This window comes from Vanessa tameamea, chromosome 16 (assembly GCF_037043105.1).
Source record: "Vanessa tameamea isolate UH-Manoa-2023 chromosome 16, ilVanTame1 primary haplotype, whole genome shotgun sequence".
NCBI classification, from domain to species: Eukaryota; Metazoa; Arthropoda; class Insecta; order Lepidoptera; family Nymphalidae; genus Vanessa; species Vanessa tameamea.
In genome coordinates this window covers 9,992,708-10,017,334 of record NC_087324.1, presented here as the reverse complement: position 1 = coordinate 10,017,334, position 24,627 = coordinate 9,992,708, and the positions used below count along the sequence as shown (strand labels likewise).

Sequence of the window (24,627 nt, the reverse complement as noted above, 5' to 3'; positions counted from 1 at the left end):
GACTTAAATGAATACCTGTAATATAAAAGCATAATCAAACATATATTCCACTAACAAATTGATAAATTCTCGTAATCGAATAGAAACGTAATCGTTGGCGTTCAGAGTACCTATTCTATAAACGTAACGATCCAGATGCAGTTCGGTCTAAGTTTGATCGGAATTTAATCCTATTGAAACCGATACAAAAAAGTAAATTGGTCCTTAGTTAGTTTTTTGCGTGGTGTCGTCGAATTTGGAACGGAATAAGACGTATCATTACTGTCATTAGTTACTAGAATTATCACCCAGTGTAGTTGATATTCGATTCTTATAACAGCAATAGCTCTAGCAAGGTAAATATTTTATATTCGGTTCCCACGTAATATATATTTACGTTAATCTGGATTTTGACATAAAATTCGATGTATCAATCGTTTTGTATTTATCAGAAATACAGTCATTTAATTTGACAGATATTGTTATTTGTTTTAATGGATATAGAGGTAGGGGAAGACCCAAGAAACGTTGGATGGATTGTGTGAAAGACGATATGGTTAGAAAGAATGTTACTAGTGAGATGACGTCCGACAGAGAAGTATGGAAGAAGAAGACATGCTGCGCCGACCCCAAGTAAAATTGGGATAAGGGCAGGAGGATGATGATGATTGTTGTTTGTTTTAAATGCTATTAGGAGCTCTTTGAAGCTGCGTTATGCGGCAGCGGTAGAATAAATACTCGCTATATAATTGGCGATGCTAACTTTAGTTACGTTCGTCAGTTGATAGTTTACGTTGCTCTATTCCAAAATGTCCTAACTTATCAACATCCGTTACAGAATACATCATTTACTGATTTTCATGAACTATACTCGTATGTACATTTAATAGAATATATTGAGTTAGTATCTGTATTTAAATCGCTTGAAAATTGTATGATTACTTTTCTTGCTTCTACGTAGAACATACGCTCGGAAGTATTTACATTTAAATTATTTTTTTATTATAATATAATATTTATTATTTTACATTACATTATCATGCTGGTTAAGTATACCCCCCATAATTAGCATTTACTCCAGCATTAAACGGCAATACATAATATTGTTGAATTTCGGTTTGAAAGGTGAATGAGCTTATATAATTACAGGCAAAAGGGACAGAGTAGCTTAATTCTCAAGGTTATCGCGTTAACGATATAAGGGACGGTTATCCCTAATGCGCCCATATTTTTTACATGACCAATGTCTATTTTCAGTGGTGACTACTAACCACTAGGTGACACAGTTGCACTACCCCCTTTTTATAGTTGACATAATGACGAAAATAATAAAATAAAATTATTGTAGTCTATTTGTAGTGTAGTACCTAGTGGTTCTATGGTAAATCTGTCACATCAATTCAATGATTAAATTGAAATTTGTTCAAAAGTTGGTTAAGCTTAGATAGTTGGCTACGTATTCAGCTGACCACCGTGGGCATGCTTTCTGAGTGGGTGTCAATTCCCAGTCCAGTCAGGTTTAAATTATCAATTTGGTTCAAATCTCAACCATAAATACTTCTTTACGTGCCTGCAATCAAGGTATCTATTGTGAGAGTATAATATCCGTTATACATTTTTTATTATTCAGATGGACCTTATAATCTAATGACATTAAGTAACATACCCTATATCTCATACATCCCATTCACGTGTTAATTGCGTTGAAATAAATTAAGTTTTTTATTCATATCAAAGTTGATATAGAATAAAACCATTAAGAGTAGTACAGTCGCACGCGCATTGCCCTATACTGACTGACGTTTCAATTAAAAATAATTTATTTATAAAATCGAAGCCACCCGCGCTTCGACATCGATCTTTTGTTAGGCGGCACATCTCTAAGGGTCTCTTGCCTTTTGTGTGGATAGTGTTGTTACATATTTCTCTTTTGTTCGTGGTAATTATCGATGAATCGATTCCACGCACAAAGGTGAATGTGTTATTTTGAAAATCATTCAATTATTTTTTAATGAACCTTCTGTTAGTTTAGTTTTAATTGAAGTTTTTGATTATATAAGCTCGAGTGTTATTACATTCATTTTGATTCGATATAATAAAATATAATTATTTATATCAAAGAAATTTCTTTCAGTAACATTTATTAACGATGTTTTCTTCGCACGAGATAATTTAGTAGCATGTGAAAACTCAGTGGGTTGAGCTGTTTGGTTAAGATGTGAAGAAGTATCCACTTGGATATTTAGATTTAATAAATTAAGTTATAAGATTAACCTACAACATTTAACATTGCATTCGTATTTTGTTGAGCAACTAAGGTGAATTTAAGCAAATATTTTTAATTATTACATTACATTAAAAATACACACACATATATTATTTTAACGTTTATTAACCCTTCCTAAAGCCGGCTGGTAGATAATTAAAATTTGTATATATTGTTTTGTACAATAAAGTTTTAATTAAATATGTCTTTGAAAAAATTAATATGACCGACGTGTACATTAAGCTTCAACTGATCAGCTCATCATTACATTGGCACCTTATTTTCTTTGAAATGCGGTATCCGTTTTATTCATCAGTCGTAACTTTACTCAAGATTATCTCTCGGATCCAACTATTCACCATCTCAGCTCCGAACTTAATCACTGAGCCTCAAATCATTACGATGGCGATTCTGACAAGAGATATAACTATCATTCATATGTATGTATCTCAATTCGCATTAACTTACCCCGCAATAAACCGAAGGGCTGAGTCGATAATATCTTCTCGTCACATTGAAATATAGTCAGCAAGGCGTATAGTTAGAGATCTAGGTCTCGCTAACTTATCTAGGCATCTAGATAACTTACCTATCTGGGTCATATCTTTAGTCTTGAGCTGTTTCTATGAGTTTATAATGAGATGAGTAACCTCACGAATAAATATGTTTTAACTTTTGTTTTTTATTAATGGACAAGAACCGAGATGGCCCAGTGGTTAGAACGCGTGCAGCTTAACCGATGATTGCAGAATTTTCATGTGCTTAATTTGTGTTTATATTCATTTATTCATCTCGTGCTCGGCGATGAAGGAAAACATCGTGAGAAAACCTACATGTGTCTAATTTAAATTAAATTCTGCCACATGTGCATCCCGGATTCGAGCAGTGGTGGATTTAGCTCCAAAACCTTCTCCTCAAAGTGAGAAGAAGCCTAAGCCCAGCAGTGGGACATTAATAGGCTGTTACTTTATTAATGGACGATTTTCTCATAGTAGTAAATATCTAACGATGTTAAATTGGGATCAATATAGGTTACCTTAACTCTTCAATGCTCGATATCTTCACTGGTTCTGTAACAAAGACGTAAAATAATTAGTATGAAATACGAAAAAAAGAAAACTTTTTAAAATAGTGAAATATACCATTTTTTTTATTTTTTATTATGGCATAATAGTAATAATAACATTTTTATTGGTTGGATGACGTATTCCAGGCTCCTACCCCCGTACTTCATTGCGTTATTCTGTTCCGCAATATTAGCAAGGAATTAATTTTATGAATGCTAATTATAGAGTCCGGTCACGACGGCTATCCTCAATGAAGACATAGAAAACCAGTTTGTGCGAAAACTCAGGTGCATTATTTACACCCTCACTTTCATCACCCGATGAAACGACAAGCCGATGCGACCGGAGAGAGTAAAGGGAATTAACGGCGTTTGATGTTTTCCGAAACATGGCTTTGGAAACTGTAAACTTTCAAGTCTGCTAATGACCTGATGAATGACATTATAAGTCGTTTATGCCCTTAACAGTCAATTTTGAACATAAAACCTCGAGAACTGCGGCGTTATAAGCTAACCTAACCACTAGACCTATGAGGCAGCTGTAAAAGCTAATGTATATAAATAAAGGTACCCCGCAATGACCAATATAACAATATATCATTTTAATTATAGCGTTTTTTTATTAATATGATAATGAAAAAACTTTTAATAACAAAAAATAGTCATTGTTCATAAAGATATCTTCAATATAAAATTTACTTGGTTGTAGGGCTTTGTGCAAAACCGTCTGTGTAATTACCACCCACTCATAGTTTTGCGTTCCAGTTTGAAAGGTGAGTGGACCAGTGTAACTTTAGGCATATATCCCTGGTAAAATCTGAGGTTGGTGGCGCATTAGAGATGAAAAAAATTGTTGTAGATATTTGGCAATGGTAACCATTAACCATCAAGCGACTTATTTGCCCCTCCAACTACCAATGCCATGAAAATAATAATAATATACCAAACAAGTACTGTTTGGTTAGTAAATCGACCAAAGGTCAATCAAGATCAGCCATTGTCCACTCGGACATAGATTTTGAATGTTCAAGCAAATAGTTTAATGGACGTTGTCCTTGTCGCTTGTCTATTTGTTTCCACAGACACGGAAGCCTCGGGGAATTTAAATCTTAAGCAGTGATTACAGATCGGATAATGGAAATGGGGAATATTATTTTAATGAAGTACTGGTATTTATAGGACGTGGGAGGACGTAATGGGGACGCGTAAGCGGTTTGACGATTGTTCAAATTGAATAAAAATATTTGATTTAAATATTATCAGTGGAATATGTTATGGAGACTCCAGGGAAAATTACAGTCAACGATTTCAGTAAGATTTACAGGATCGTTAATTGCTTGAAACTAAACAATCGTGTCCTGTGTTTAAATATATATTCTAGCAATAAAAACTTTTTATTCAACATATTTTTTTCCGTGACACTCCGTGGTCGAGTAGTGTGTACACCGGTTTTCATGGGCACGCCACTCCGAGATCCCGGGTTCGTTTCATTTCAAAAGTTCATTAGTTTTCTATGTTGTCTTGGCTCTGGGTGTATGTGGTACCGTCGTTACTTCTGATTCTCCATAACACAAGTGCTTTAGCTACTTACATGGGGATCAGAGTAATGTATGTGATGTTGTCCAATATTTATATTTATTCATTTATCCATTATATCCGCTTGAAAAATTATACATTAATCTGTTAATCTACTAAAAGTAGTTTACAATAAGACTTTTATATAGGAGATGACTCTTACAGTATATAATATGTCAAAAATGACAGCTAAATAAAACGACGTCACATTGACAATTCTTGTAGCCGCCATCTTGGACCACACACCAATATGACGTGAACAGGACAGACACGCACACCGGTTAACAAGATGACAGTGAAGATATGTCAATGTTGTCGGATTATAATGAACTGCACATCTTGAATTTACGTTACGAGGTTTATACTGTTACAGCCTTGTACAGAGGGACTGTTATGTCCAGAAATGGTCTGTGTCTACTTAAATCGCCCTATCTTAGTAACAACATAACGGTCACTATTGTTTTATTTGAGATTATCTGAACCCTAATGGCAGGTTTTAACCTTTTGGAGGGAAATATAGGGTTTCGATTTAATTGTGTCAAGTAATAACATCCATTTGTATTTATATAACGTATTAGTTCGTTCTTTTGAGATTTTTACTGTCAAGTATTTTGTGGTCAAATTAAACTTAATTCTTAAAGATTTTTTTGTAAGTAATTTGATAAGTACAAAAAAAAAAAATTAAATGGTAAATAATTGTGCTTATAATAATAAAGATTAGTATGTCATTTGTTACACAGAAGCGTTAGAAGTGGTGAGGGTAAGCCAACGTATCAGCGACCACTATCCAAACCCTTTTTTCTTTGTACGACGAACGAACGATTTCCAAAAAATAGGATGACGTAAATGACAATGATGATATAAAATACTGGTAATGAAAAATATGTTTTCTGGCAAGGATTTCTTTTTTTGTGTAAATTATTATTACTTTACCAAGGTCGAAATCCAGTACAGTCGATATATAGGCAAGATATTTGATTTGAAATTGAATGCATTTATTTTTCAAGAATCACAATATAAGCTTAAAGACAGATTAAAAATAAAAAAAATAAATCTTTAAAATAAGAAATAATGATAATAACAGTAGTAAGTACCTATATAATAAAATTTAGGAAGTAAAACTTATTAAAAAATAACGAATGATTAAAAAGTGGACACGTAAAAACATATATTGAAATATATTTAAACGGTTTTTTAATGATTTGATTTTTGTATTTAAATTAATATAATCACAGATATTTAATATAAAATATTTTATTAATATTACGGAGAAATACTAGTAGATTTAATTAGTAACCTATTGGTAATAATATTCTATTTCACAGAAATTATAGAGTTGTGATAATTAGAAAAAAATACCCGTGATAAGTTTAGTTCTCAGAATGACTACTTAAATACTAAACAAGAACATAAATCTAAACATGAATCTTATGATATATAAAATAAAGTAGAAAAAAAATAGTCAAACCGAGTGAGCTTATTACGTTTGGCCAACACTGTGCGCAGGCGCAACGAATCGTGCAAAAACGCAATGAGATCATCGTTTGAGTGTCATTTGAACGTGACGTGTTGATCTATGGTGTAGATCGTGATCCATGGTGTAGATAATGCGATGACAGACAAGCTCATGGTTCAATGAGCGGTTCTCATACTACGCATGGATTATTTAATTCGCTGATCTTCTTGCATGACTATAAAACTACTGAAAATTTAATTAAATAAAAAAAAAATGACATTATTTATTAATAATTACTAAAGGATAGCTTTTTTTTTTATTGGTACGTATTATAATTTTTAAATTAAATGTAATCTATATATATAAATCTATGTCGCAGATGCCATCTATTGCTTTATCTAACACTTAAAAGAATGTCTAAATCGTCTTTAGTACGTTTGAGTGAAGTAGGTGGAGCGGCGGCGACTGGATGGGCGTCGGTCACGGGTTGACAGCCGTCATTGAAAAATAAAGAAATGATCAAAAAATATGAAAAGAGAATAAACGACTTTAAAAGAGTAAAATATTATTTGAGTTTCCTACGTCTCATCCATCTAATTACGAATCTCATAACGAGATCCTCATTTAACTCCGTTATATATTAATTTAAATCAGAAGAAATCAGAAGTCTAAGCGTGTGGGTGGTTGAAAATATATTTTTTTTTGTTAAAAGGTATACCTTTACGAAATTCATGTTGACTTGAGAAGGCATTTTGTTCGGTAGTAGGTAAAGGAAGTGCAAGTCCGTCTGGGTAGATTTTCTTACGATTTTATGCGATATTTAGACAATTAGCTAATCAATAATTTCTTAAATACAGCGATACTCCGTATTGTTCTGTTCCGGTTTGAAGTTTGAGTGTGTAAATGTAACTACAGGCGCAAGGGACATAAGATCTTAGTTCCCAAGGTTGGTGCATTGGCGATGTAAGGAATGGTTAATATTTCTCACAGTGCCATTTTCTATGGGCGGTGTTGGGCACTATCATGAAAAGGACAATATGCAAAAAATATTTATGATACCGTAAGTCGTAACATTACATGGTTTATTTATATTTTGACTTAAACTACATCATTGATTAAAAATAATTGTATTTTATTTCTATTGCATGATAAATAAAGATTTTAAATTAATATTAGACACATTAGATCTTGTTTAATGAGACCGATAAAGACCGTGCTATTTTTGGAAATGTCGGATTTTGTCATGCGTTGCCAGATTTATATATTTTTTTTATTACTATGTTTATGTTATCAAAACGTTAAAAAATTGCTTAAAAATTAGTCACTTTAGGGTAGAAAAAAAAAAAAATAGTAAAAAGGCACTCAATTTGTAATTCAATGTTGTTTGATTGTATGGTTGTTATTTGGATTAATCATAAAATATATTTACTAAAGAGTCACTAACCAAAGAAATACTTTTTAGTCATCTAGGTTCGGGACGTACGAAATTGCTGGAATAGTTTGCTCCAACAATTTTTATAATTGTGCGCAATCAGAAACTCGTTAGAAACTATTTAATTAAATAATAACTTATTGATAGCAATAGAACATACTATTGATAATAATTGCAGTATCAACCACTTCATTCGTTAGCGGTAAACTACAAGCGTAGTTAATCTTGGATTACTTGGAAATTTTACAACTGACTCAGTATATTTTTATCTATATACAAATATGTATCGACGTGATCATAGATACTGAGATGAATATTTTACTTTATGTATTATTGGATGGTCGTGAACTACCTGCGTATTGGTAATTTTTAAAAGTATATAATATTTTAATTTATCTTTTTTTATTTATAATATCTTGTAATTTAGGCACATTAAAAAAATTTAAATATCAATTTATATTCTTATTCTTAAAAAAGAAACATAATTTAAATAAGGAATCATTAGTAAGAGACTTTCTGACACTCAGATTAACTGATTTGAATATAATCCCATAGTGTTATGGAGTCACTCTCCCCAGTCAATCGTATAAGAATCAACACTATCATTGTACTGAACGGCATATCACATAGTGGCAATGTTCATAATTCCTAACTAGTCAGATAATGGTGCTAGTATTCACGTTTTTGTCAAATCGTACTTGACCTAACCTCAAAATATTTATACTGACAAAACTCTATCTATGGATCAGGTGGACGTTCCTCATATTCGTCAGTAGTTTCGAAACGACGATAACATCTCATTCATGTTTTTATATAGATCCTATCAGTGCCCCAGTGGATCTTTCAAGGTGAGATACGACATTTGTGCCATTGACAATTGCATAAAATAGTTGGAAAATAGGTTATATGATACGGCTGTAGTTTTTTGCTTTTTGGTCGAACGCGCTAATTTTTGGATCGATATCGATCGCAGAATTTTTGAGTTAAAGGTAAATATCAAGATAGAGTTAGAAGTTATTATCTAATGGAAATAAAGTATTGATTTTATTTTACAATATCATTGGCAAATTAATTAAATACGTTTAATGTCTATTTCTTTACAATAATTAAAAATACTGCAAAGGTATGATAACTAACATCCCGATATTGTCTTTCATTAATAGCCTTCAATCCTAGTAGAGTGTAGGTATGGGTCACCTGATGGTAAGTGGTCACCACCACCCATAAACAATGGCGCTGTAAACAATATTAACCATTCCTTACTTCCCCATACACCACCAACCTTGGGCAATAAAATGTTGTCCTTGTAGTGTTGATGTTGTTAGCCTAAGTTACACTGGCTTACTCAGCCTTCGAACCGAAACACAATAATACCAAGTATAGAATAGCTTACTAACCCAGACAGGCTTGCACAAATAAATCAAGTGAATCTTATACCACAGGAAACCTTTCTACAACTACAAATTAATTTTATTTAAAAGCGAGACTGTAGTAAGATGTAAACAAGAAGTTATATTGAACAACAAAACTAATGTTGTAATTCGTAACAAATTATATTTTTTTATTAATCGTTTTTTATTCGTTGATTGGACTGCTAAGCCAGATGTTCGAATGCACGCCAGAATTTCTATTAACTGTATATTTATGTGGGAGATTCGAAAGCATTTATCTTAATTGTTTAAAAATCGGCCAAGTGCAAGTTGATCTCACACGCCGATGGCTTTGTTCGATATGAGAAAAAAAAATATCTGGAATAGTTTCGTTTTTTAAATAAGTAAAATAATGTCAAAAGTAATGTGCCAGTAGATGTGACACTGTTGGGCAAAGTGTCGCCTTATGTTGAGGAACAGGTGATGGAGTCCACTCCATGAAGCTCTGAGGATTTGTAAATATAAATGTGTTTAGAAGTGGATTTATCATGTGCAGCTCATTAAATATCATCATCACTTTAGCTAGAAGACATCCACTGCTGGCGTTCCTGAAGGATCTTTACAACTGCCTTGCACTACCCGATCCAGGGGCTTGCCGCGACATATAATATTTTCAGTCCACCTTGTTGGGGCAAATCATTACGCACATGAAACCGCTGCTCGAGAGTGGTGCTTACCGGGAGTTTGATCAGCAATTATCGGTTAGGGTACTCATGCTCTGTCTAAGTTAATTCGTAATAGCTAATTTCGTAAATATCGTAAAAACATCGTTTCGTTGGTGGATTTCCATTTCATTTAGCATTATTAAATAACGATTCAAAACTGTTTATAAATAAATTAATATAATATTTAGTTTTTTGAATAAAGTGAAATGAAAAACTAAATTATAAATGTAGTTTTGAAGTTGAATTTCTAAGAACAGAAAAATCTATTCGAGTTCGTCTATCTCACTGCCCCATATACACAAATAAAATACTAGAGTCATTGACCTTAAACACATGACAAACAGTGGTCGGTTGTGTCAGAGGAAACACACGATACCACGAGGATGCGGTTTTCTCTGTTATTCAAGCCTAAAGGTAGTTTCGCGGATAGAATGTCATTAAGTCGGAAGCGTGATTGATATTTCGTCTAGGCTAGGTTTCAATTATATACCTATACTAGCTGACCCAGCAAACATTGTTTTGCCATACAAATTGTTTGAAGTGAATGTTTTGATTATCAAAAAATAGATAACTAACTTATCAAGTATTGCATTTTCAATTTCATTTTCAAGATGTAATCTTTGTTATTGCCAGGACATTCCGGCTATTTTAGATTACATGTAAACGTCATAAATAAGCACTGTCGTCCGTATTCGAGCACGAAAGTCAGTGCATCCTGTATGTTTTCTTGCATGTGACGTGTTACCATTTTAGGTATCAGTGTTGTTCACAATCGCATCTCACAAGTGAATGTATTCTTCGAAGCAGCTTCTGTTGATTATATTTGTTAACTCTCAACTGTTTCTGTTTTGTTTATTTTACTTGGCTTGGATTATACCGCCAAACAGTAATACTTAGAATTGTTATATTACGCTTTGAATGGCGTGTGAGCCAGTGTAACTCTGTAGTTACACTGGCTCACTGCCTGTGCACAAGGGACGTAATATCTTAGTTTCCATGGTTTGTAACGCATAGGTGATATAAGGAATTAATAATATTCTTAGAGTAACAATGTCTTAGGAAAATGGTGACAAACTATATGACATAAAAATATAATATTTAAAATTACACAGATTTCCTTTATATCAATACTATTGACTAATAGTTACGGAACCCACGCAGCTTCTTAATTGGTCACCCACCATATATTCAAATCAAGAAAGATATATCACAGTATTCGTTTATATGCGTTTAAAATGGTAACTCCGTTCCAATTTCCGGTCAGTCTCAAATCTATTTTGGGCCTGACCCAGGAATTTAATCCAGGTACCGGAATCTTTTATGTATCCAAAAGACCTACAAGACAATTACCGTTTATTTATGATTTAGATTGAATATAATAACTTAAACATAAGTAAGGAAGATATACACGTTAAAAATCTTTTATAAGTGTAAGAACTCTCATGTTGTATCAAATGTAAATAGCGGAAGTGAGTCCAGTCCCCGTAATTTAATTATCATATGTTCTGTCGGTTCTGTGATAATGCTATATGACGTACATGCTAATATTCTAGCAATATAAGCAATAGAATACTTTTCAAGGTATAGTTCAAGGAGATTGTATACATATTAATATGCATAAATTATATGTAATATTTATTACGCTATTTTTTGCATGAATATTAGCGGTTTTATAAGTATAATACTTCCGGTTATAGATGGTTTTTTTTTGAGGTAGATGTAATCGTACGGTAATTTTAAAACCCAATATTAGTTTTATAGTGCTACTGTGATAATTTATATAAATTGTATGTACGTGTATGTCAATTAACTTCTCCTACACGGTTGGACTAAGTTCGATGGATGGATTCGAATACTGGGTCATCAAATGTATCAAAAATAAGTTCTAATTTAACTTCAAATGTTTATATATGGAGATTATGGGTACGCTAAACAATTCACAATATATTTACGTGCTTGTTTAGGCACGCGAATATACTCTTACGTAACACTACTTCCTAACTGAATTGTCTAGGCTGTTCGTGTACTTTCTTGATAGGATAAGGATTTGAATCCAAGACAATAATGAACGATTTGAACTTGTGTTATTTCACTAGCCACGTCTACGAGACAGTCAAGGACAAACTAAAACATACTTTCGCATTTATAATACTGTCAGAAGTTGAGTCATTTTCGCAATCATATTCATAAAATAGGTAAAGTGGTAAATTATACTAACAACCTGATGTTAAGTGGTCACCACCGCCCATAGACATTGGCGCGGTAATTAATCATTCCTTATACTGTCAATGCGCCAACAGTCATGAATAGGAACTATATGCCTGTAGCTACGTTAACTCACCCTTTAAATAGTCACTCAAACGAATTGTTGTTTAGGGGTAGAGTATGTGATCAGCGGCTACCTACGGACGGGCTTGCATAAACCAAGTAAACTATTAAGTTGCTTGTAATCAAAAATAAATATTGTATTTCGATTGAAATTGAAAGTTAGAGGAGCAACAATGAAAGTGAAATAAAAATGCAAGTTTAATCAAAATCGTGACCCAGACGTACGTGACAGTAGAAAACAGCGCTATATTACCAAATTAACTTCGAAACTTTATTTTACACGTCTAGAAAGATTCGAAGAAAGTATTTTACAATTTAAATATTAACCGTATATGTTTTACAAAACGTTTGCTCAGTTATGGGATATTTGGACATGGAAGCGTGTATTCGTTGAATATAATGTACCATTGTGAATAAATAAAATTTCATTTTTAAATAGGTATTTACTTAGTAATGATAATTACTGAGTATTATTTCGGATACTCTCACTAGAACCTATAAACCGAACATTAGGGCTATTCTGTAACAAGAAACTCGAATCTCACCGCAGTAAATGTGCGTGAATTGTCAGTATGTTATATATGATATTGACTACAATAATTATAAAAATTATATATTACACGTATTAAAATGGCGTATCACTGTTAGTGGTCAATATTTCACGAGTGTGATCCTAAGTGAATTCTTACAGAATCGCACTGAAGGTTACCTTCAATGACAATCGAAAAGTGCTTTTATGAGTCTACTGTTATAAAGAGAGTCCATTACAATGGGAGGAGGAGGAAAGAGACATAAATAAGTTCGACCTTGAATTGACATGACGTTCAAGCTTGACTAGGCAGAAGATGGCTATTGAACGAGTCATCATCGAACAAATGAATGAATTATCTAAGAACCAAAATAATTATTAGGTGTTATTATTGTTTTTTAAATATTTGTTTTATAAATATTGCAATAATTAATTCGACCATTGTTGGAATGCAAATATGGTAACAATGGATTGATAAATGAGTTCAGTGTGAAAGTTGAGGGTCAAAGGTTCAAAGGAAACTCATTTTTGACTGACGTACAAACAACATTCATTATCTACACATTATTTGTATTTTAATTTTGTATTGTTATTGTATTTTGAAATTTAAAAATATAGTAACAGCCACAGAGTGTTCTTTCGATGGTAAGGCCTTTCAAGAAGAGATTTCCCAATCACGTCGGTGGCTTGACTTATATCTCCGCAACTAATGATCTAATTCCAAAAATGTTTTCACAATAGGAGAGCTATATTATACCCACACCCCCCATAGCTGCAACCCCACTTCATGTGATACGTAATTTTATGTATGCTTTGGATTGGTTTGGCCATTAGTTTTTTAGAAAAATATCGGCAGTATATATGAAATATACAAACGTATATTTAGGAAATTTTTACTACTACTACTACGTAATAACGTTATCATATAACGTTCTTGATATATATATATACCTGAGAAAATTCTCTTTCAAAAAGATAGCTAAACTATATGCTGACGTTTGATTCGAAATTCAACTGCGGAAATCACATTTCTGGTTAACATCGTTGAAGGTATGGACGGGAGGCGAGTACAAGGTTCAAGGGTTAATCAAAATATAGCATGTTAGCCTTGAATGATGTATTTCCTTTGGAAACTCCAGTTAATGTTAACTAACGGTGTGTAGATTAAACAAGGATAATAATATACGTAGTCTCAATAACTCAGCAATTAATATACAGCATCCAGGTGTTAAAGCTGCAAGTTCAATCCCGATCCGTAGGCTATTGTTGTTTCTTCCTAATAAAAGCTGAAAACTTAGAGATATATAGGTCAATAAGTAAATCAAATCGAAAAATACTGTATTCAAGTAGGTATTTGCGAGCACATTTTAATCAATCATCAGTCATTTTGCTTGTTAAATTAAATTTGAAGCTACCACCGGTCCGGAATGTCGAATCTACCGTGAAGAACCGGCAATAATCTCAGTTGTTACTCTTTGCTGACAATCAGTTGTATAGATAACTATTTATGTCGCATCGTAATCAACGAAGTAAGTTTACTTGGTGGTAGGCTTTGTGCAAGCCAGTCTTCGTAGTTACCACCCAACCATTGATATTCCACGGCCAAGCAGCAATACTTTGCATCATTGTGTTCCGGTTCGTAGGGTGAGTGAGCCAGTGTAAGTACAGGCACAAGGCATATAATAACTTAGATACCTTGGTTGGTGGCGTATTGGAGATATAACACACACATATCTCCAAAACGTTACCAACATATACATATTAACAGGTAACACTATATACTCTTTATTTACTTTACTTTTTCTCTAATTAGAACTAATTAGGTTTTTGTAAAGTAACCTTTAAGTGAAGTACATACCAGAGAAGAGTAATATGTTCTGGTAAACAAGTTAGTGTACCCTCGTTAAACATATGTCGGTAATCAGCATCTTAATGAAGTACCTTCCCCGAAGATCTGAAAAATAACTCAGCTAAGTGAATGAAGACCTCAGAACAGTTATAGAAATGGCATTGTGTAAATTGATTCCAATCATATTTCGTATAGATAATAAAAAAAATAGTCGCAGAGTTTAGATAATTTCTTTACATAAACTTTGAATATGAAATATTTATATATATGTACATACGTACGTATGTTTAATTTTATATAGGTAATCTCAATGTTAATGATGATAAGTTTAATTCTTATTATCTATTTCCTCTGTGTTTGTTATCATTTATGATTAACCGTCTCGTTAGCGTAAGCGGCATCGCAGTTCTCATCAGCTGTATCAGTTAAAAAAGGCGCGCCCCTCCACTTTAAAAAATTGTCAGCGTGTAACGTGCATTCAGTGAGTCACGCTCGTGCTTATAAGACGTTTTAATGTGCGTGAGAAGACACAAACAATACATTTTAGTTTGCATTTGTTAAGTTTGTTTTAGTAAAATATTAATTTAACGCCAACGCACCTTCGATAGTGTATATATTACAAATAAAATAAATAATTAATCGTATCGACATGTATGTCTTCAAAAATATCCTTAATTAAAGTAGTTTAAAGTTGTGATATGTTTATATATGTTACTTAAAATTTCCGCACAGTTTCACCGGTGTCTTGCTGTTAAATATAGCCTATTCACATTGAAGAAGGAGTTCAGATAAACAAACCTTAGATTTACATATTCCGTGTGATATGGTAATAGATCTCTTATATTATGAACTAAAACCACTTCTTGATTTGTATATCTTTATTTATAATATGACATTGTTCCACTAATTACTTGTATCTACTTTAATTATTATTTCAAAGTTACGATGAGTTTGTCGACCTTCAAAAAGCATTTTTTTTGCGAATCCATAATGATTATTTATAAAAGATCTTGACCAATGATATCGCGTTAATTCAATGTCAAAGTTGTTCGTTTGTCTTTTATAATTTTGGTTGGAATAAGTTTAAGTATATAACCTTAGAGAAAGGACATCATCATCATTTTTAATATTAAATCTGATGCAACTGACGATTATTTCCTTTGAAGCAAACATATTTTTTAAATATGACTTCCCAGAAGACCTTCCACCAAACCATCAAACTGTACATCTTGTATAATATGCTAGATATTTCGTTTTTTTTTTTCAATATGTAGAATATTTTGTCATGTATATTTATATATATATTAGTTAATACTACAGATTAATAGAATTTTTGCTTGAGTGCTTTAAGTGAGTCGTCTGGGTAGAAGGTAGAATATATAATGCCAATCAGCAATACTCAATATTTGTTGCGTTCATTTGATTTAAATGGTGGGTGAGTCGGTATAACTTCAGGCACAACAGACATACAATTTTAGTTGCAATGGTTGTTGGCGCATCGGTGATATGACGAATGATTATTATTTCTTACTATCAATTAAAATATATTCGCCGCCTGCGTATCCGCTTAAACATATAGACATAAAGTATTTTGGTTTGGAACGAAATTGCTTTCGTTATTTATTGTGTATTAAATAACATACGCATTAAAATACATTAAATTACAATGATAAAACTGTTATTACATTAAAAATTACATCTGAATGAAAACAATAACAAAGAAAACAAATAATATTGTATAAAACCATATTAAATGGACAGAGAAAGATATAACTAGGCAAAGGTTGTCTGGAGGAAGCATAACGCGTTTTCTTTACCTACGGTTTCTGTCAGTTCACTCTACCGTAAGCTGAGTAAGAGAATTTGATTTTTTCCATGCCACTTCTGTATTCCTAGTCTATGCGAATTTGAATCAAGGCAACATATTAGCGGCCTTACTACGCATTAAAATATCTTAAACAGAATTAAGTGGATATAAGTGATGTAAAAAGCATTTTTACGCATCTTCATACTTCATTATAAGGGATTTTGCACTATGTAACACGTTTTTAGGGTTCCCGAGAAAATGACGGGAATTCAAAATATTTGTATTCGTGTTTTGTCGCTCGAGAAACAGATTGCGAGACTGGTTATTTAAAGTTGCAAATTCATAATTATATTAGTAGCACTTATGTTAAGTTTTTGTTGTTTAACTAGCTGTGTGCTACGATTCCATTCGCGTTTTAATATTTTTTTTAAAACGATTACATTAAATTAACTAAATGAATATACTGTGAGTTATTTTTCACTTGGATCATTAAAACATTTAAAGCTCATGTCAAAAAAATATTGATATTACTCAACACAAGATTATACTAAAGATAAAAAAGCGTAGAATTAGTATTTATTGAATCAATGTAATGGTACTTTAATGACATATTCTGTGATTAAAATGGTGGGAAAGAGTAACTATTGAGTTTCCTGCGGGTTCGTCTCGGTAGAATCTACTTTCCAAACTGGTCGAAGCGTAACATCTCGGCTCAAAGACGTTTACCGTGGCCGAAATCAGTCAAGACATTATCATTATGAGAAATTATAATTATTAATTGTATTTACTTGGAAGGTATACTCGACCACCAAACAATAATACTTAGTATTGTTGTTCAGTTTGAAGGGTGAGTGAGCCAGTGTGAACAGGCACAAGGGATGTTTGAGCTTAGTCTCCAAGCTTGGTTGGACATTGGCGATATGGGGAATTATTAAAATAGGGGTGACCACTTACCATCAGGTGGGCCATAAGCCCGTTCGCCTACCTATTACATATTATTTTTTTATGAGGCTGGATAATCAAATCTCTGGTAGAGCAACGCCTGTTTAATAATAAATATATATTGGACAACATCGCATACATTACTCTGATCCCAATGTAAGTAGCTAAAGCACTTGTGTTATGGAAATCAGAAGTAACGACGGTATCACAAACACCCAGACCCAAGACAACATAGAAAACTAATGAACTTTTTCTACATCGACTCAGCCGGGAATCGAACCCGGGACCTCGGAGTGGCGGACCCATGAAAACCGTTGTACACACTACTCGACCACGGAGGTCGTCGTACGCCTAGTAATCTCATATTTCGGTGTTATTATTATGTCACTTAAATTAACTTAATATGCTTGTATGATTTTTAAGCATGAATTGGCATAAAATATTAATCGTTGTCTATATAACGGGATCCATTTGCATAAATTATATTTAATAATTTACACCGTCGCTTTATTTATACTGTTGCAAAAAATAGCAGCAAAATTGATCGACTCAGACGGCGTAAAAACCAATATGTCTTCCTACTTCATAATAACCGCCGCCGTCGTCGGTAACCGGAGTTAGCGTTAACAAAAATCACACAGACATGCACAAGTTTTACATATCATTACGTCGTATAAAACAAAGTTTGCTTACTATCCTTAGATCTTTAAAATAACGCAACGGATTTTGATGCGGTTTTTTTTATTAGATAGAGTATATAATACATGCACAATATAATAGAGAAACACTGATAATTTTAGAGGTTTCTGAAGTGATTTCGTAAATAAACACATTTTTTGCGCTTAAATTACAAACGGCTGAATCCTACGAGTTAGATCAAAATAATGTTCTACATTATTGTACACCTTAGAAAGGTCTTTAAAATGTCTGCGGTGGTATATGTCTATCTCTTAGATATGACAATAACCATTTATATACTATGTTTTTAATGTATGTCTGTATGTCTATAGAGATATTGTGTGTGAAAGGATTTCAAATCCGATACAGCCGGAAAGAGAAGAGTCAGCCGTAACATTTTTCAGTCGAACTCCGGGCTATTAAGAACATTGATATATGCCTTTTCTGGAACAGCGTCATTAAACATCAGTCTACACAGACGGCGTGCAACTCCTATCGGATAATTGTTTACACAGTTGCATCATATAATATTAGAAATGCAAAAGTAATCTTGTCTTTTTGTCTGTCTGTTGCTTTTTCACCAGCATACCATTGAACCGAACTTGATGAATTTGGTACGAAGCAAGCTTAAGCTCCAAGGAAGGATAGGCTATACTTTAATTCCTAACATCTGACGACCAACTTCTGCAACGCGAGCGAGGCTGCAGGCAGACGACAACTTATTTATTTTATTTAAACGGTGTTTTTAACTTAAATTTCTTCAGGTTTCATTATGTGAAAAATAGAAAACATTTGCAATACTGCAATGAAACCAGACCTTAAGACTTACGCAAGATCATACGAACGGACGGACAAATCGCACGCATTTTTCAACGTCGTTGACAGTGTTTGTGTTACAACAATACGGTTTGTGACATACATTAGCTTTCTCGTGCCGACTCGGATGTCGTAAAGCGATACGGTGGAACAATACGACGGCTAATTGATGGCTGACGCCTTAACACGTTAAACAGATTTGCGAACATCCGTAAAAAAAAAAATATACTTTGTAGCTTAAGTTACTTAAAGTATGTAGCCCTTGAAGCGCTTAAAGACATTACACTTGTTTGCTTTCTATTTCTAGGTTTTAATTTTAACATATTTTTGTGTATGTGTTTGTGTGTGTATACTTTTAACTACCCACTATTCAAATATTCCACCGCCAAACAGCAGTAATCAGTATTGTTGTGTTTCGGTTTGAAGGATGAGTGAGTCAGTGTAACTACAGGCACAAAGGACATCAAATCTTAGTTCCCAAGGTTGGTGGCGCATTGGCGATGAAAGGAATGGTTGATTGAAACAGAACCATTGTCTATGGGCGGTGGTGACCACTTACATCATCAGGTGGCCCATTTGCTCGTACGCCAACCTGTATCATTAAAAAAAAAAACTATCGTATGCGTTACGTTTTATGTATATAAATGGTATTTGGTAAAGGGGTATTATATAACTGTTTGGACGAAGATGTAAGGAGATACAGTACATACATGTCATGTCTAAGGAAAGGGTAATTATGATGTCATCCTGACCATTTTGCCACGGTGGCTTATCTCAAGGCAGACCAGCCAAGCCAATATTGCACAAGTGTAAAAAGTGTTATTCCCTTACTCTAATAATACGATGGGATGGAACCCACGCGACCCCAATGAATTCAGACGCAGGACGTCCATCGTTTAAATTCCGGGGTGTCACTGAGAATTTTTCGACAGAAAACCCAATAACTTTTGGTCGGAGTGACCTCTACCGGGTTTGAAGCTAGGACGTCGGGTTCTGCATCATTATATTTAGCCTCTAGGCCAACGAGGAAGTCGCCTCTAGAAATAAAACTAACCTAGCTAATCAAATACATATATTTAGTATATAGTTTTTTTCGGTCAAAAGCAGTATTGATCGGGTAGAATTATAACTTTTACATATCTATACATACATATAATAAAATTGCCGTGTCTGTTTGTAATATAAAAATAATCGCTTTTTGCTAAATGCATATGTATGTATACACGGTACATATACAATACAAAAATAAGTTTATCGAACGCGTTATTAACTAATTGTTGTTTAACAGAAACATACATATTGAGTGGTGAGCACCTATTCCAGGTGACCCAGCACTAAACTGAATCCACCAGGACTTATCAAATATAAATAAAAAATAATAATTGTTTTAATTTTCCCAACTGTCGGAAAAAAATATTTAAATTTTTTTTTCATAATCGTTTTCAAATATTAATTTAACGTATCATTGTTGTCATAAAAGTCGACATTTAAAATAAATAACTTATTTATTAATAGAAATATCAGTGTTATTAAATCGCGACTGGTTATGACGAAACTAGCATTTCAACATTAATTTTATAGCCTCGCAAAAAGCTTAACAAATTCTATTATAAACAAAATATGTATAGACGATTGGTATAATTTTATGTTAAGTCTATGTTACTAAATGGTGTCATAATTTGATCTGAAATAAATGATGAAATCGTTCTGTTTAATTAAGATCATTCGTGCATCGACCTTTAGCTTTTAAAATTAGGTTAGAGTTTTTAGTGTTTTTTTTTTTCGATATCAAAAGTATATTAAAATAACAGTTATACAAATACGTAACTTACATACATTGATAGAGAATTTAATAAAATTTTAAATTTCGAATACATTCTAATTTCGATTAGGGACTATTTTTAACAATAAGTAATAATTAATTCGTATCAGAGACTTTAGGAAGATATCTATGCCTTCTATTCACTGAACTATATTAGTTCTAAAGAATAACTGAGAAAAAAATCTTGTTTGGTGTTAGAAATATATAAGGCTTTGACATAACGCGCGTTGTACGGTTACAGTGGCCGGTAACATACCGGTTCGTCCGAGCACCGGCGCGGGCGCAATCATTGCGATCACTTTCACTAGCCAGTTGCTTTGTTTGTTTTCTGCGTACAATCGCATAAACATTATTTTAGAAATATATAATAGATTTTTATAATGATTTAAATTAGAGATAGCCCAGTATATAATAGGTGGAGTTCTAACGACGTAATAATGAGTTTTATTTATTTATGAACAACAAATTTACAGTTATAGTTGTTTTGTAATAATACACTATCTCAAAATAACGCTACCCCCCAAATAACTGTTATCATTATAAATCTGTAATATTTTTAAATACAGCATTTATATTTACATCCATATACGAGTATAAATGCTGTGTTTATGTAATTCTTTTTTATTTTAAATTTAATTAAAAAAAATAGTTAAATTACCTTTTAATTCTTTCATGTTTTTTCAAGGTACCATCGATCGGTTTCTTAAGGTTTCTTAATCACATAAAGACAAAGCCGCGAACAGAAAGTAGTAAAAAAATAAGTGTGCCTATCAAAATATGTTACTCCAAATAAATTCAAAAGTAAATAAACGACACCCACGGTGTAACTCGCTCACGCTCACCGTTTGCTATTATTTGCTATATTGACTGAGTTATGCAAAGTGGCTCTTTACACGCCTCAAGCCTTATGAGAGAACTCCTTAAAAGGGGCAGTACATTCGCGTGAAGAATTTATTATAAATAACAGTAGGTTTTCTTATGTTTAATCAATTTAAACTTAAATTCATTCATAAGATTGAACTGGTGCTATAAATAAGGTTTTATATTTAAAGTGTAGTGTACTAGTTTACTTTTAGATATAAATATTTATAAAAAAAAAAATCTCAACCATTGGGCTTTTGCAATTTGGGCTATTGTTTCTCAATCAATCAAGCCTAGCAGTATACCAGTATTTATTTATTATTTAGTTATCATTGGGAATATAATATTTGAAAAAATATGTTGATTGTGACCCTAGCACAGGCTTGAGTTGGAAAAACACATACATGTACTATAATTTCAATAAATATAATCGTTAATTAATCAAGTAATAATATTAATACTTTATTATTCTAAATTAATTTAGGAAGGACAGGGGCGTCAGGTGGCATTATTGTGGTAAGGCGACCACCACCACTCATAACATCGGCCGTGTAAGAAATATCAATCACTCGTTCTAACTCCAAGCGTCGCCGCCACAGACAATTAAAACCAATGTTTGCCGGTAGACTAATTAATAGGTGGGTGGTATCGAGATCCCTCTTTCAGCTTGCACAAATTATTAACATGAAGTAAAATTATAAAGTAAATACTCCAAGTATTTCTCTACATGCTTCACAAGCTCGGTATATATCTTTTGTCTCCTTTGTTCACGCTAGAATAGACAGAGCAAGTGATGCAGTTGATTAGGATTTTTACTTGGGATGTTTGTATTATACTTTGTATAAGTAGGAGACTGTTCACTGTTGTAAGTTCTGATAACTCTTTGCTTACAAAATAATATTCTTTGTTGACAAAGTATCAGCTATGAACAAGCTTATGGTATCTGAGTCAATACAATGTAATATTTTATTTACTACTGAAGCTAACACTATTTATGTAGTATATAGTACAGGCTGGACGACGGCCAAACGTCCTGATGGTATGGCACACCTTCGCACTTGGCACTGAAGTACATCGCCAAAATATCACTAACTTTAGGAACTAGGATGTTATGTCCCTTGTTCCTGTAGCTACACTGGCTCACACATCCTTCAAGCCGGAATATAACAATATTGAGTATTAGTGTTTGGCGTCTTGCAAGAAACCCTACTCAAGTGAACACAAATAATACAATAAATTATTTTATTATAGCTAAAAGCTGTAACGAGCGTGCGTGTGCAGATAAAATTAAAGTACATTTGGATCATTCCTCTCGTCCGCTGACGTAAATTGAATGTAATGAGGCAATACAAACAAAGACACAACCGTGTATCACAATGAGAATTAACTATTGGGCTATGTTTTTTTATGATGACAGTTGGCTATAAAAATGGCGACTGATGATGAATTAAAATTTTAATTTAATCTGTATCTTTACTAGTTGTGAGATATATAATAACTAGATCCAATGTTATTTTTTGAATGACAATGATTAAGAAAAATTGTAGTTAATACAATAATTAGCTAAGTTCAATAATAAAAATTATTAATACACGCAGTTTCTTTTCATATAAGATCACGATGACAGTTTGAGCAGTTTTTTATTTTATTGAAACCTTAATTGAAATATGAACATTTTAACGACTTTTTTCATTAACTGTACACATGGCTGGCTTCACGTATAGTACTTTCGATTTTCAAACTACGCAACTTGATACCATATCGCGTTATGAGAGCTGATTGCTTTTACAACAGACTTCGACTCATAATATATTATTAGCTTTGAATGTACGTATACCACACAGACTTAACTGTATCAGTGTGAGTATATTTGTATTAGTGTGCAATATACAAATACGAATCACAATTGCAATTGCGTTTCGTGTGTGCGTCGTCCTTGCAGTTTTCGTTTGTATTTGGCGTTGTTTACAAGTGAAACTATGCATGTGTGTTTTGCGTTCCTATTAAGACATTCGACCTTTAAAAGTTAACTTCGTTTAAATATATATTTTTTGTGATATCAATATTACATATGGATTTTAGAATTTATTCGATTTTTAAAATATCCAATAAGCTGTAATTTCGGTGTGACATAAGACGGAAATATTCTTTTTTAATTTCTGAGATACTCTTTAATTTGACGGTATAATAATTTATGCTTTAATTAACTATTCGTGAAGATTTTAGTCATAACTGGCTAAATTGTTTCCTCAGTCGTGGACAGACACATAGATATATAAAAATATATTCTGTCTAATTTTGATTTTTTTGTTACAATACAATAACACTTCTAATCCCACAACTGGGCAAAGAAGGTTTGGTATGAAATGAAATGTAGTACCTACTAGTACTAGTAACTACTAATTTTATTGTTGGTTGTCATTGCTACATTTGGTAATATTTCTAATATATTTACTTGTAAAAGTTAAGTACATATATTGCAGTAGACTAATTGTATAGTAGGTGGTATGCCCACTGTTGGACTAGCACAAATCATGAACACGAGCTACAATCATATCAATCAATAGTACCAATAATTTATCTATATGCCTTATTAACTGTATATGACACTAAGTATATAGAGCAAGTAAATTGAGATTATCGTGTGGTCTAAGACGGAGCGAATCGTGTAGAAAAAAATTCTTAGTAGTAGGACTGCGTGCAAGTACAACCCATGCAGTCTATGTACCACCCACTCGACAGTTACCGCCAAACAGCAATAATTAGTATTGTTGTGTTCCGGTTTGAATGGTTATTCATTGTGACCACATAGCATCTTAGTTCCCAAGGTTAGTGTGACATTGACATATGACGGTGACAGATCAGCGGCACACCCGTCATCGGTAGGAGCTTCTGGTACAGGGTTCATGGCGTAGGTCTCAGACAATTAACCCCGACGATGCAATACGACAATTCTTGTACTTTATGTAGGTAAACAGCAATCACAAATTATAAAGTAGGTATATTATAACTATCCTTGAACCAACGGTCCCGTTTGGAAGGCCCGAACTGTATCGCTCTCTATACTAAAATTTAGCTTCAGACTGTTCGCTCTCGAAAGAATTAAAAATGTGACAGTTGTCCCTT

The 24,627-nt window shown here is 33.0% G+C and overlaps 1 protein-coding gene across 1 annotated transcript in view; it reads right to left on the bottom strand.

The window, feature by feature from the left end:
• Nucleotides 1–24,627, bottom strand: part of LOC113395520 (uncharacterized) — a 120,830-nt gene that overhangs the window by 47,416 nt on the left and 48,787 nt on the right. Inside the window, exon 2 of the mRNA XM_026633118.2 lies at nucleotides 3,282–3,315. The gene's annotated coding sequence lies outside the window, so the exon portion shown is untranslated. The remainder of the gene's footprint in view (nucleotides 1–3,281; nucleotides 3,316–24,627) is intronic.